The 8,024-nt window shown below is 42.3% G+C and overlaps 3 non-coding genes across 3 annotated transcripts; 2 read left to right on the top strand and 1 right to left on the bottom strand.

The window, feature by feature from the left end:
• Positions 1-4,350: 4,350 nt before the first annotated feature.
• Trnas-gcu lies at positions 4,351-4,432 on the bottom strand. The gene has a single exon. It is a non-coding gene; the product is annotated as a tRNA-Ser (tRNA).
• Positions 4,433-7,330: 2,898 nt separating this feature from the next.
• On the top strand, positions 7,331-7,402 carry Trnad-guc. The gene has a single exon. It is a non-coding gene; the product is annotated as a tRNA-Asp (tRNA).
• Positions 7,403-7,826: 424 nt separating this feature from the next.
• On the top strand, positions 7,827-7,897 carry Trnag-gcc. The gene has a single exon. It is a non-coding gene; the product is annotated as a tRNA-Gly (tRNA).
• The last annotated feature ends 127 nt before the right edge of the window (positions 7,898-8,024 follow it).

The following is an 8,024-nucleotide window of genomic DNA, read 5'->3' as shown; positions in this document are numbered from 1 at the left end:
TAACGAGCGCATTTCGCGAAGGTTTCTTCACACTGTTAGAAAAATTACCGTTAACGGTATTATACCGGCGTTTCAGTGGCCGGTCGGCACGTGAAAAGAAACACCGTGTCGCCGTTTTTATTCTAATTTAACACTAGAAATCCGTAAAACATCTGATAAAAACGCCGAAACAGTTTATTTTCACGGGACCACCGGCCACTAGAACGCCAGTGGAACCGTTTTTTTACCGTTTTTTCTAACAGTGCAATTGCATTCAAATTGTGTCTTTTTTTAGTTCCTCCGAAGCACGTTTTTCCTCGCCCATGAAGCGCGTCTTTTATACCCCGCATGCAGCCTGTCTCGTACGGTTCCTGAAGCGCGTTTGTTGTGATCGTACAGCGCGGATTTCATGACCGTGAAGTACTTTTGACCTGCCCTTGAAGAATGCTGTTCCTGTCCGTCAAGTGCTGTTGTCTTTACCGTAAAGTAGGTGTCTCCTGACTGTGGATCGCGTCTCATCCTTGCACATGAAGCGTGTTTTCGTTCGGTGTGCCGCGTGAACTCTTCGGTCGGGGTAATGCGCAACGATGTCCTCACGCGTCTTGGAGGCGTCGGTAGCGACGATGTCCTCACGCGTCTTGGAGGCGTCGGTAGCGACGATGTCCTCACGCGTCTTGGAGGCGTCGGTAGCGACGATGTCCTCACGCGTCTTAGAAACTCGTCGCCGGCCATGAAGACAAAACCTGATCCGGCGGGCAAACGTTCGCTGATCGATTAGTCGATTGGGCCGCTCGCGTGTCACCCGCGCCACGCAGCCTGCTGGCCGGCCAGGCCTTCTAGAGATACACCTGAAGACGAGTGCGACGCGTCGTGATTATGTGTCTCTCATCTCTATTACTCGCCTGATTAACAGAGCCTTGTTCCTATTGCATGGAGTTATATTACCCATCTATATTCAAAAATTCTTATATTATTTGTTGAATTCATGATTCTAAGACTGAACTTGAATGTAAAATTTAGATAGACAATTAGGAGTTCAAACGAATATTGATTATTTGTATTTCCAACTTTTTATGTTGATTCTTGTTTAATCTAATGGATTAGATATATAAAATGGAGTCTTCAAATTCCAATTTTGTGGACATCCTATACAATAGACTCAATAATGAACTTTAAAAATAAAACTAAGTCTACGCAGTGTTTTTATTTTCTCAATAATCCTTGATGGTTTCAGTTTATTAGAAACTGGTGCGTTCACCCACCATCAGCTTGGTAGCTTCCATGCAGGCAGTTTGTAATTCATTTGGTTGCAAGTTGCGCAGCCTAAAGAGCAAAAAATTGGTTAGCTAGTCGGAGGCACTTAGGGTCGAAGAGGCCCGGTTGGTCCACCCAGAATTTGTCAAACATGTTTTTGAAGATATAAAACAAGATAAAAACACTCTCTGGAAGACCATTCACGCTAAAAGAAAAGAAGCCCGATATTATGCTTTTTCGGTTGCGTTCTTTTGCGAGCTTCACGCTGTTACCCCGCGTGCCTTTACACCAATGAAGGAGCATTGCTCCTTCATCCTATTTCCCATCATACGTCTACATCCTACGTCCACATCCACATCCTTCATCCTACGTCCACATCCTATGCCCCATGGACTTGCTTGAAGATATCGATCATGTCTCCTCTCATGCAGTCTGGGAATTTTCAAGCATTGCTACATATAAAGACTACCAGACTCTCTGAGCGAGGCTTGTCTCTATGACTTGCGATTAGTTTAGTCGCTTTTCTCTGGATATCCTCTAAGTGAAGTCGGTGCAGAGGGTCATGTGTTGTGGCTGCCAAACCGACCGCCCGTGCTTCAGAAATGGCCGAATAAGTGATTTGAACAACTGAACGAATGTCTCCGAAGTAAGGATGTTTAATGAGCGTTTGACCACTCTTGATTTAGAGATCGTTTGGCATATGACCAAAATGATTTATAACAAAAAGGATTTGGGGTTCGTTTAGCCTAAGCAGCTATTGTTGCTTCAAGCCTCCTTTTCGTTACGCGGCTTTATCTAGCTGCTTGTTTTCTAGTTTTATTCTGTATGTTTCCTAGTCATAACCTGCCTGAATCAGCAGCCAACGTCGGTGAAATTTGTGTTTTTTTTCCTGCTGATGTCAGTGTGCCGATCGAGTCTTTTCTTCCTGGGTGCTCGGGTAAAACTTGAAATCGGAATAAATTTAGCTTTGCCTCTGTGTTGGTGGTCTGTAAAGTTAATCCATGCCTGGTTCGCGCCCTGCAAGCCCTCCATCTCACCCTCGACCCAGTCCACACCACAAAACGCTTCCCTAATTCCATCGTATAGTCTGCCATCAAACACTGTCTCTCCCGTGGGATATGAAAGCCACGTCGATGACAAGTCCACCATAATTACTCTTCCTGAGTGCAGGCATAATAGTTACTTCATTCACCAGGTCTTAGTTTTTTCCGTTGGAACCAGATCGTCTATTGTTGGTCGCTGGCCGAACCTGAGTAACGTGGCTTCTTTCTGGTGCTGCAAAAAGAAGGCTTCTTGGGTTGTGAAGAAAAAACTTTCTGCTGGATGGTCATTACCAACATTACATATCTTGTTGTTCCAGTCTATTTCATTCATTGTTTCACCATATTCTTTTAAATGCAAATCATGAAATGCGCGACACGTGTTTTACTATATTATCTTACTTGTAGTTTAGTTGAAGGATGTCGGTGTGAAGGATGGGTATCGTAAGTGATGGGGATCTAACGGTCATGACCCATGCAATAGTGAATATTGCAGGATGCTATCATTGTATTTTAGTGTTGCATTGCACTTTAGCTGGTGCAGCGGTCGGTATGAAAGATGGAGTCTAGTAAATGATGAGGATCTAACGGTCAGAACCCTTATGATGGTGAGGGTGGAGCAGCGTCGTGGCAATGACCATTAAACCGCTTATGTCGAATCAATTTTATGACGAACGGCCGGTCCACTCTAGCGTCTCCGTTCTTATCCTGAACTACACGCGGGGACTGGCAGAACTTCCTGACATTTCCAGAAGTTTATTTCACTATTCGCAAGAATCTGATGATAATTACATATAAGGATGTAGGAAAAATTCAACAGCAAGTCTATGGGCATTACTCCGAACATTATATTTACTTTTTTTCGAGAAGTATGTTGAGGCGTGTGTTGAGGCGTGTGTTGAGGCGTGTGTTGAGGTGTGTGTTGAGGCGCGTGTTGAGGCGTGTGTGTTGAGGCGTGTGTTGAGGCGTTTGTGTTGAGGTGTGTGTTGAGGTGTGTGTTGAGGCGTGTGTTGAGGTGTGTGTTGAGGCGCGTGTTGAGGCGTGTGTGTTGAGGCGTGTGTGTTGAGGCGTGTGTTGAGGCGTGTGTTTTGAGGTTTGTGTTGAGGTGTGTTTGAGGCGTGTGTTGAGGCGTGTGTTGAGGCGTGTGTTGAGGCGTGTTGAGGCGTGTGTTGAGGCGTGTGTTGAGGCGCGTGTTGAGGCGTGTGTGCGTGTATTGATCTAAGGAACAACACAGCTCATTAGTTCAAGGGTGCGGGAGTTGCGTGACGCTTCGTGACACTTGAAACTCGCTCGCCTCCACATCTCCTGCCACTGCTGCCACTGACTGTTGCCACACGCACATCTCCTGTCACTGCTGCCACTGACTGCTGCCACTCGCACATCTCCTGTCACTGCTGCCACTGGCTGCTGCCTCACGCACATCTCCTGCCACTGCTGCCACTGACTGCTGCCACACGCACATCTCCTGCCACTGCTGCCACTGACTGCTGCCACACGCACATCTCCTGTCATACGATGTAAACTTGCCTCGGGCCTGCTGGGCAATTGCTTATATAATAATGAATTATAGGATGTGATTGATGAACATCACATCATTGATGGAACATTCAGGTTTCAGCTTATGTGTTGTGAATAATGTTGTTTTTATTACTCATTAAGTCACTGTAATAAAGACGTGCGGTATAAGCTCTATAACTGCAAGCACATGTATCCTGTTTTTAGCGCATTTTCTCATTTATGGAAAAATGCACTATTGTGCTCGCCATGTCCGTCTGTCCGTCCGTCCGTGACCTCAAGTTTTCGTCGACGAGAAAATGCGCTCTCTGTCACTCACTGCAGTGAGTACCGAGTTATATTTTTTTCTCATTTACTGGAGCTGCATACTTCACCAATGTCGACCTTTTTAATTAGTACGATCACAGTTGGTATGATCGCATTAATTTGCAATTTGTCTTATTTAATTACCTATTATGTTTATTCGGTTTCGGACATGACTTATGTTTAACACGCTGTTACTTTGAGACGAGACGTTAGTAAGTGTGAGGTCAAGTCTCCACTGGAAATGAAAAATTCAGTACGACGAGGATGGGATTCGAACCCACGCACGGAGACCGTATTGGATTAGCAGTCCAACGCCTTAACCACTCGGCCACCTCGCCATGATAATATTACAGGATTGTAAATTATGATTTTTCGTTCTTTTTTATTGGACTAGCGTTTCATTATAACTTCATTCGGGTGCCACTCAATGATTTATGTCACAAATTAACGTATAAGTTTAATTTCACTGCTTAATTCATTTTAGCCACTCATTCATTTTAATATTTATTTAAATATGCATGGGATAAATGATTTCCAGTGAAACAAATTAAATTTGTACATTATGAAAATATTTTTCGTTTCTATATGCATAATAGTCGTTCTAGAGTGTCTACGTTTGACCGTTTAAAAAAAGTGTAATATACTATCTAATGGATCTGTAAAATTAATTTTCAGTAAATACTTACTAATCATAAATACTAATATATTTTCAAGGTTCTAATCTTAGGTGACTTTTTATAAAACTAAATAAGAGGTAAATGAGAATTTCAATTGATATTTTCCGACGTTTTTGAGATGTATTTTTCACAAGGGTAAAATGAAAACAAAACAATCCAGTTTCACTGACCACCAATTCTCGTCTAACTCGGTGCCTACGCTTTTTCAAGAAGAAAAAACTCCTATTAAGCTATGATGTTATATAAACGAACTTGCTTTCTTCAATACATCCCAACAAATTGCAGGCGCCAGAACTTCGGCGTTCTCAATCAATTCAGCACGTTAGCGAGCTGCGCCAGTAGGTGCTGCTCTCTGGTGGCCACTGACCACAAGTCGCAGCCGATCGTTATTTGAACATGACTTATCAGGCCTTCATCAGCTATTATTTCACCAGTAAGAACTGAGTTGTTCTGCTTCGATACTTCTTCCAATGTGCCCAGTTGTCGCTTCGTATGTTGTTTACTTATCTTACTCATACACGTCTTGAAGCCAGAAAAGGTATTTTCAAACATTCAGAAGGCAAATTGTATTTCATATTTCAACTAAAACGTATTTATTTGATGCATCGAGGATAAATTTTATGATCAATTATAGAAAAGTTCTATATCTCTGTATTAAAAGACGGACGAGTGGCCATGCTCCGGTTGCCATGGCAGCCTTGTTTAAGAGCTGTGCCAAGTCCGTTACTGCGGAACGTTTGAAAAGTGTCAGCTCGCTAGCCTCGACTCGCACAGCATGCACTCCACTCACCTTATGGATAATTGAAAAACTAGATTCAAGATCATAGATGCATATATGTTGTACAAGGTTGAGGATCATAATTCAAATTTTATTGAAATTAGATGAGAAACTTCACTGACGACTCACCGCCTTAATAAACTATGTTAAATAGATATGCTCTCTTGCTGTTGAATTTTATTCGACATCATTTTACTTATTGAAACGATCTTCCTTGATGTACTATAAGCTTGCCACGTGTGATGAGAAAAATCTGCTGAGAAACTTGACTGCCGTCACAGGAGTTCATTTCAATTGGTATAATATGGTAAAATTCTCGAAAAACTGCAGCCCAAACCGTTTAAGGTAAGACATTTCCAATTTCATTTAATCGAAAACCAATAATTTTTTTAAGATGGCCGAAACTTTATAGACTAGTTTATCTTCACGCATTGATAGCGTAGTGAGTGTTGAAATGAAATTGTGTGAATTTTATTAATATTGACTTATCCTCGAAACACACAGCTTATAATGAACATATCATGGTGCATCGCGGGAAGTAAATCATTGAAGGTCACCTGCGTAAGTGCGGCCAGTGAAGGAAAGACTGACCCTGCAATGCACCTCTCCCTCTCTCTCTCTTTTCTCTCTATATCTCTCTATCTCTCTCTCTCTCTCATGCACTTGCGGCGGCAGTCTCTGGCGGGAAGAAACTTCTGTGCAGCTTTAAGGCGAGCTTCTGTTGCTCACGTCAAAGATGTAACCCTTTCACTCACAAACTTCTAAGCGCATTGCATAGCACGCAACTTATTATGAATTGAAATTAACCACAGAGTGTCGTTAGGCTCTTCAACACGATCATTTCGCAAAATTTAATATTTTCTCTTCAGGCGCTATCAAATACAGGGTTGAATTTTCTACTCAATATTGGACAGGAAGTAAGCACTTACAGCAAGTTGTAGTGACTGATGAGCGGTTCTTACTTCCACCCGACCACTACCTATTAGCGCGACATCAGCTTCTTGGTGATCTGTGTGACGTCACTCGACTCTTCTCACGACGTCACTGACCACTTGGCCTGGCTCAAGCCCGACGTACGTACACACAAACACACCCGGCGGCAAGCTAACCAAGCAACTTCCAAACAAAGGGGGGAGGGGGAGACATGATTGCACACTCGTTTTGGCTACAATGTAAATTTTACATTGACGCAGTCAAGGTAATGATTGCGCGGCTGCTCAGGTTGCATAGCTTGTATGTACGCAAATCTGGATACTTCCCATTCTTTTTTTGTTTGTTTGTTGTTCATTAGAAAGGAGAAAAAATTCTCCGTGCGCTGCGTCTCTCACGTTAATTATGAATTTATGTCTTAAGTTATAAATTGAGTCAGAATTGCAGTTAGCCCTCGAGGTGCGAAGTTAATCCACATAGATTTCATACCTCGAAACCAAAAATCTAGTAAGATTGCTTTCTAAATCAAACGATTGACTAAGAGATCCCCTAATTTTCACACTATGTGGGGCAACACTAGGTAAGTGAAGTGAATTGCGTCGAGATTTCGGCTAACAGGAGGATAGTTCTAAATTACTACTCTGAGAAATATCTGCGACCATACAGTTGAACTCCCTCAAGTTGGTTTTATTTTGTACGAGTTCGAATTATAGTTGAAAATTTAGACGTAACTTAAAGTATGTTCAGTCTTCAGTGGCATAACGATAAGCTAAGTTTTTACCAATTCAGAAGAGAGCATTAATTTCATTTTTTAGTAGGTCTAGTGAGAATAAATCTTGCTCACGTATCACTCCTCGGTAGTATAGTGGTGAGTATCCCCGCCTGTCACGCGGGAGACCGGGGTTCGATTCCCCGCCGGGGAGAAATATATTTTATTAGGTGAGACTTTCATGATTGTTCACTGATCACCTTATGTTTCTAGCGTGCTATTTTCCATTGCAATGTCAGCTCAAATGATGCAGAAGAAATCTATGCGGTTCATGCTTATCATTTTATTCACAGCAATAGCAACGTCGTCAGTTATTTCAGTTCAAGTCTGAAGACTGAAACAAGACTTGAACTTTCTTTGCAATTTAACTGTAAGTCCTTGGATATCAAATTGGTAAAAAAAAGCTCCTGGTAATGGAATGAGGCTGAGGTTAGGTATAAGGGTAGTGAATGGACATTTGGAGGGGTTATTTATCTCGCTACGTGTGCGGTGTGCAGATATTTTTCGGTAAGGCATTGCACGAATTTACTGTGTATGTTATTGAGTTCTATTGACATCAAACATGAGATATAATATAAGCATCGGTGGTTCAGTGGTAGAATTCTCGCCTGCCACGCGGGAGGCCCGGGTTCAATTCCAGGCCGATGCAAAAATTTTGAAACGTAAATTATATCGTGCTGAATCCCTCCGCCGTTCCTTGTATTTTCTTAACGGCTTACGAGAAGAATATTTTAGCTCGTTAAGGGAAAATTCGTTTCTACGATGAAACTGTTGCC

This window comes from Hyalella azteca, unplaced genomic scaffold, assembly GCF_000764305.2.
Source record: "Hyalella azteca isolate HAZT.00-mixed unplaced genomic scaffold, Hazt_2.0.2 contig2628, whole genome shotgun sequence".
Lineage (NCBI taxonomy): Eukaryota > Metazoa > Arthropoda > Malacostraca > Amphipoda > Hyalellidae > Hyalella > Hyalella azteca.
This window is presented reverse-complemented; position numbering and strand designations above follow the sequence as displayed.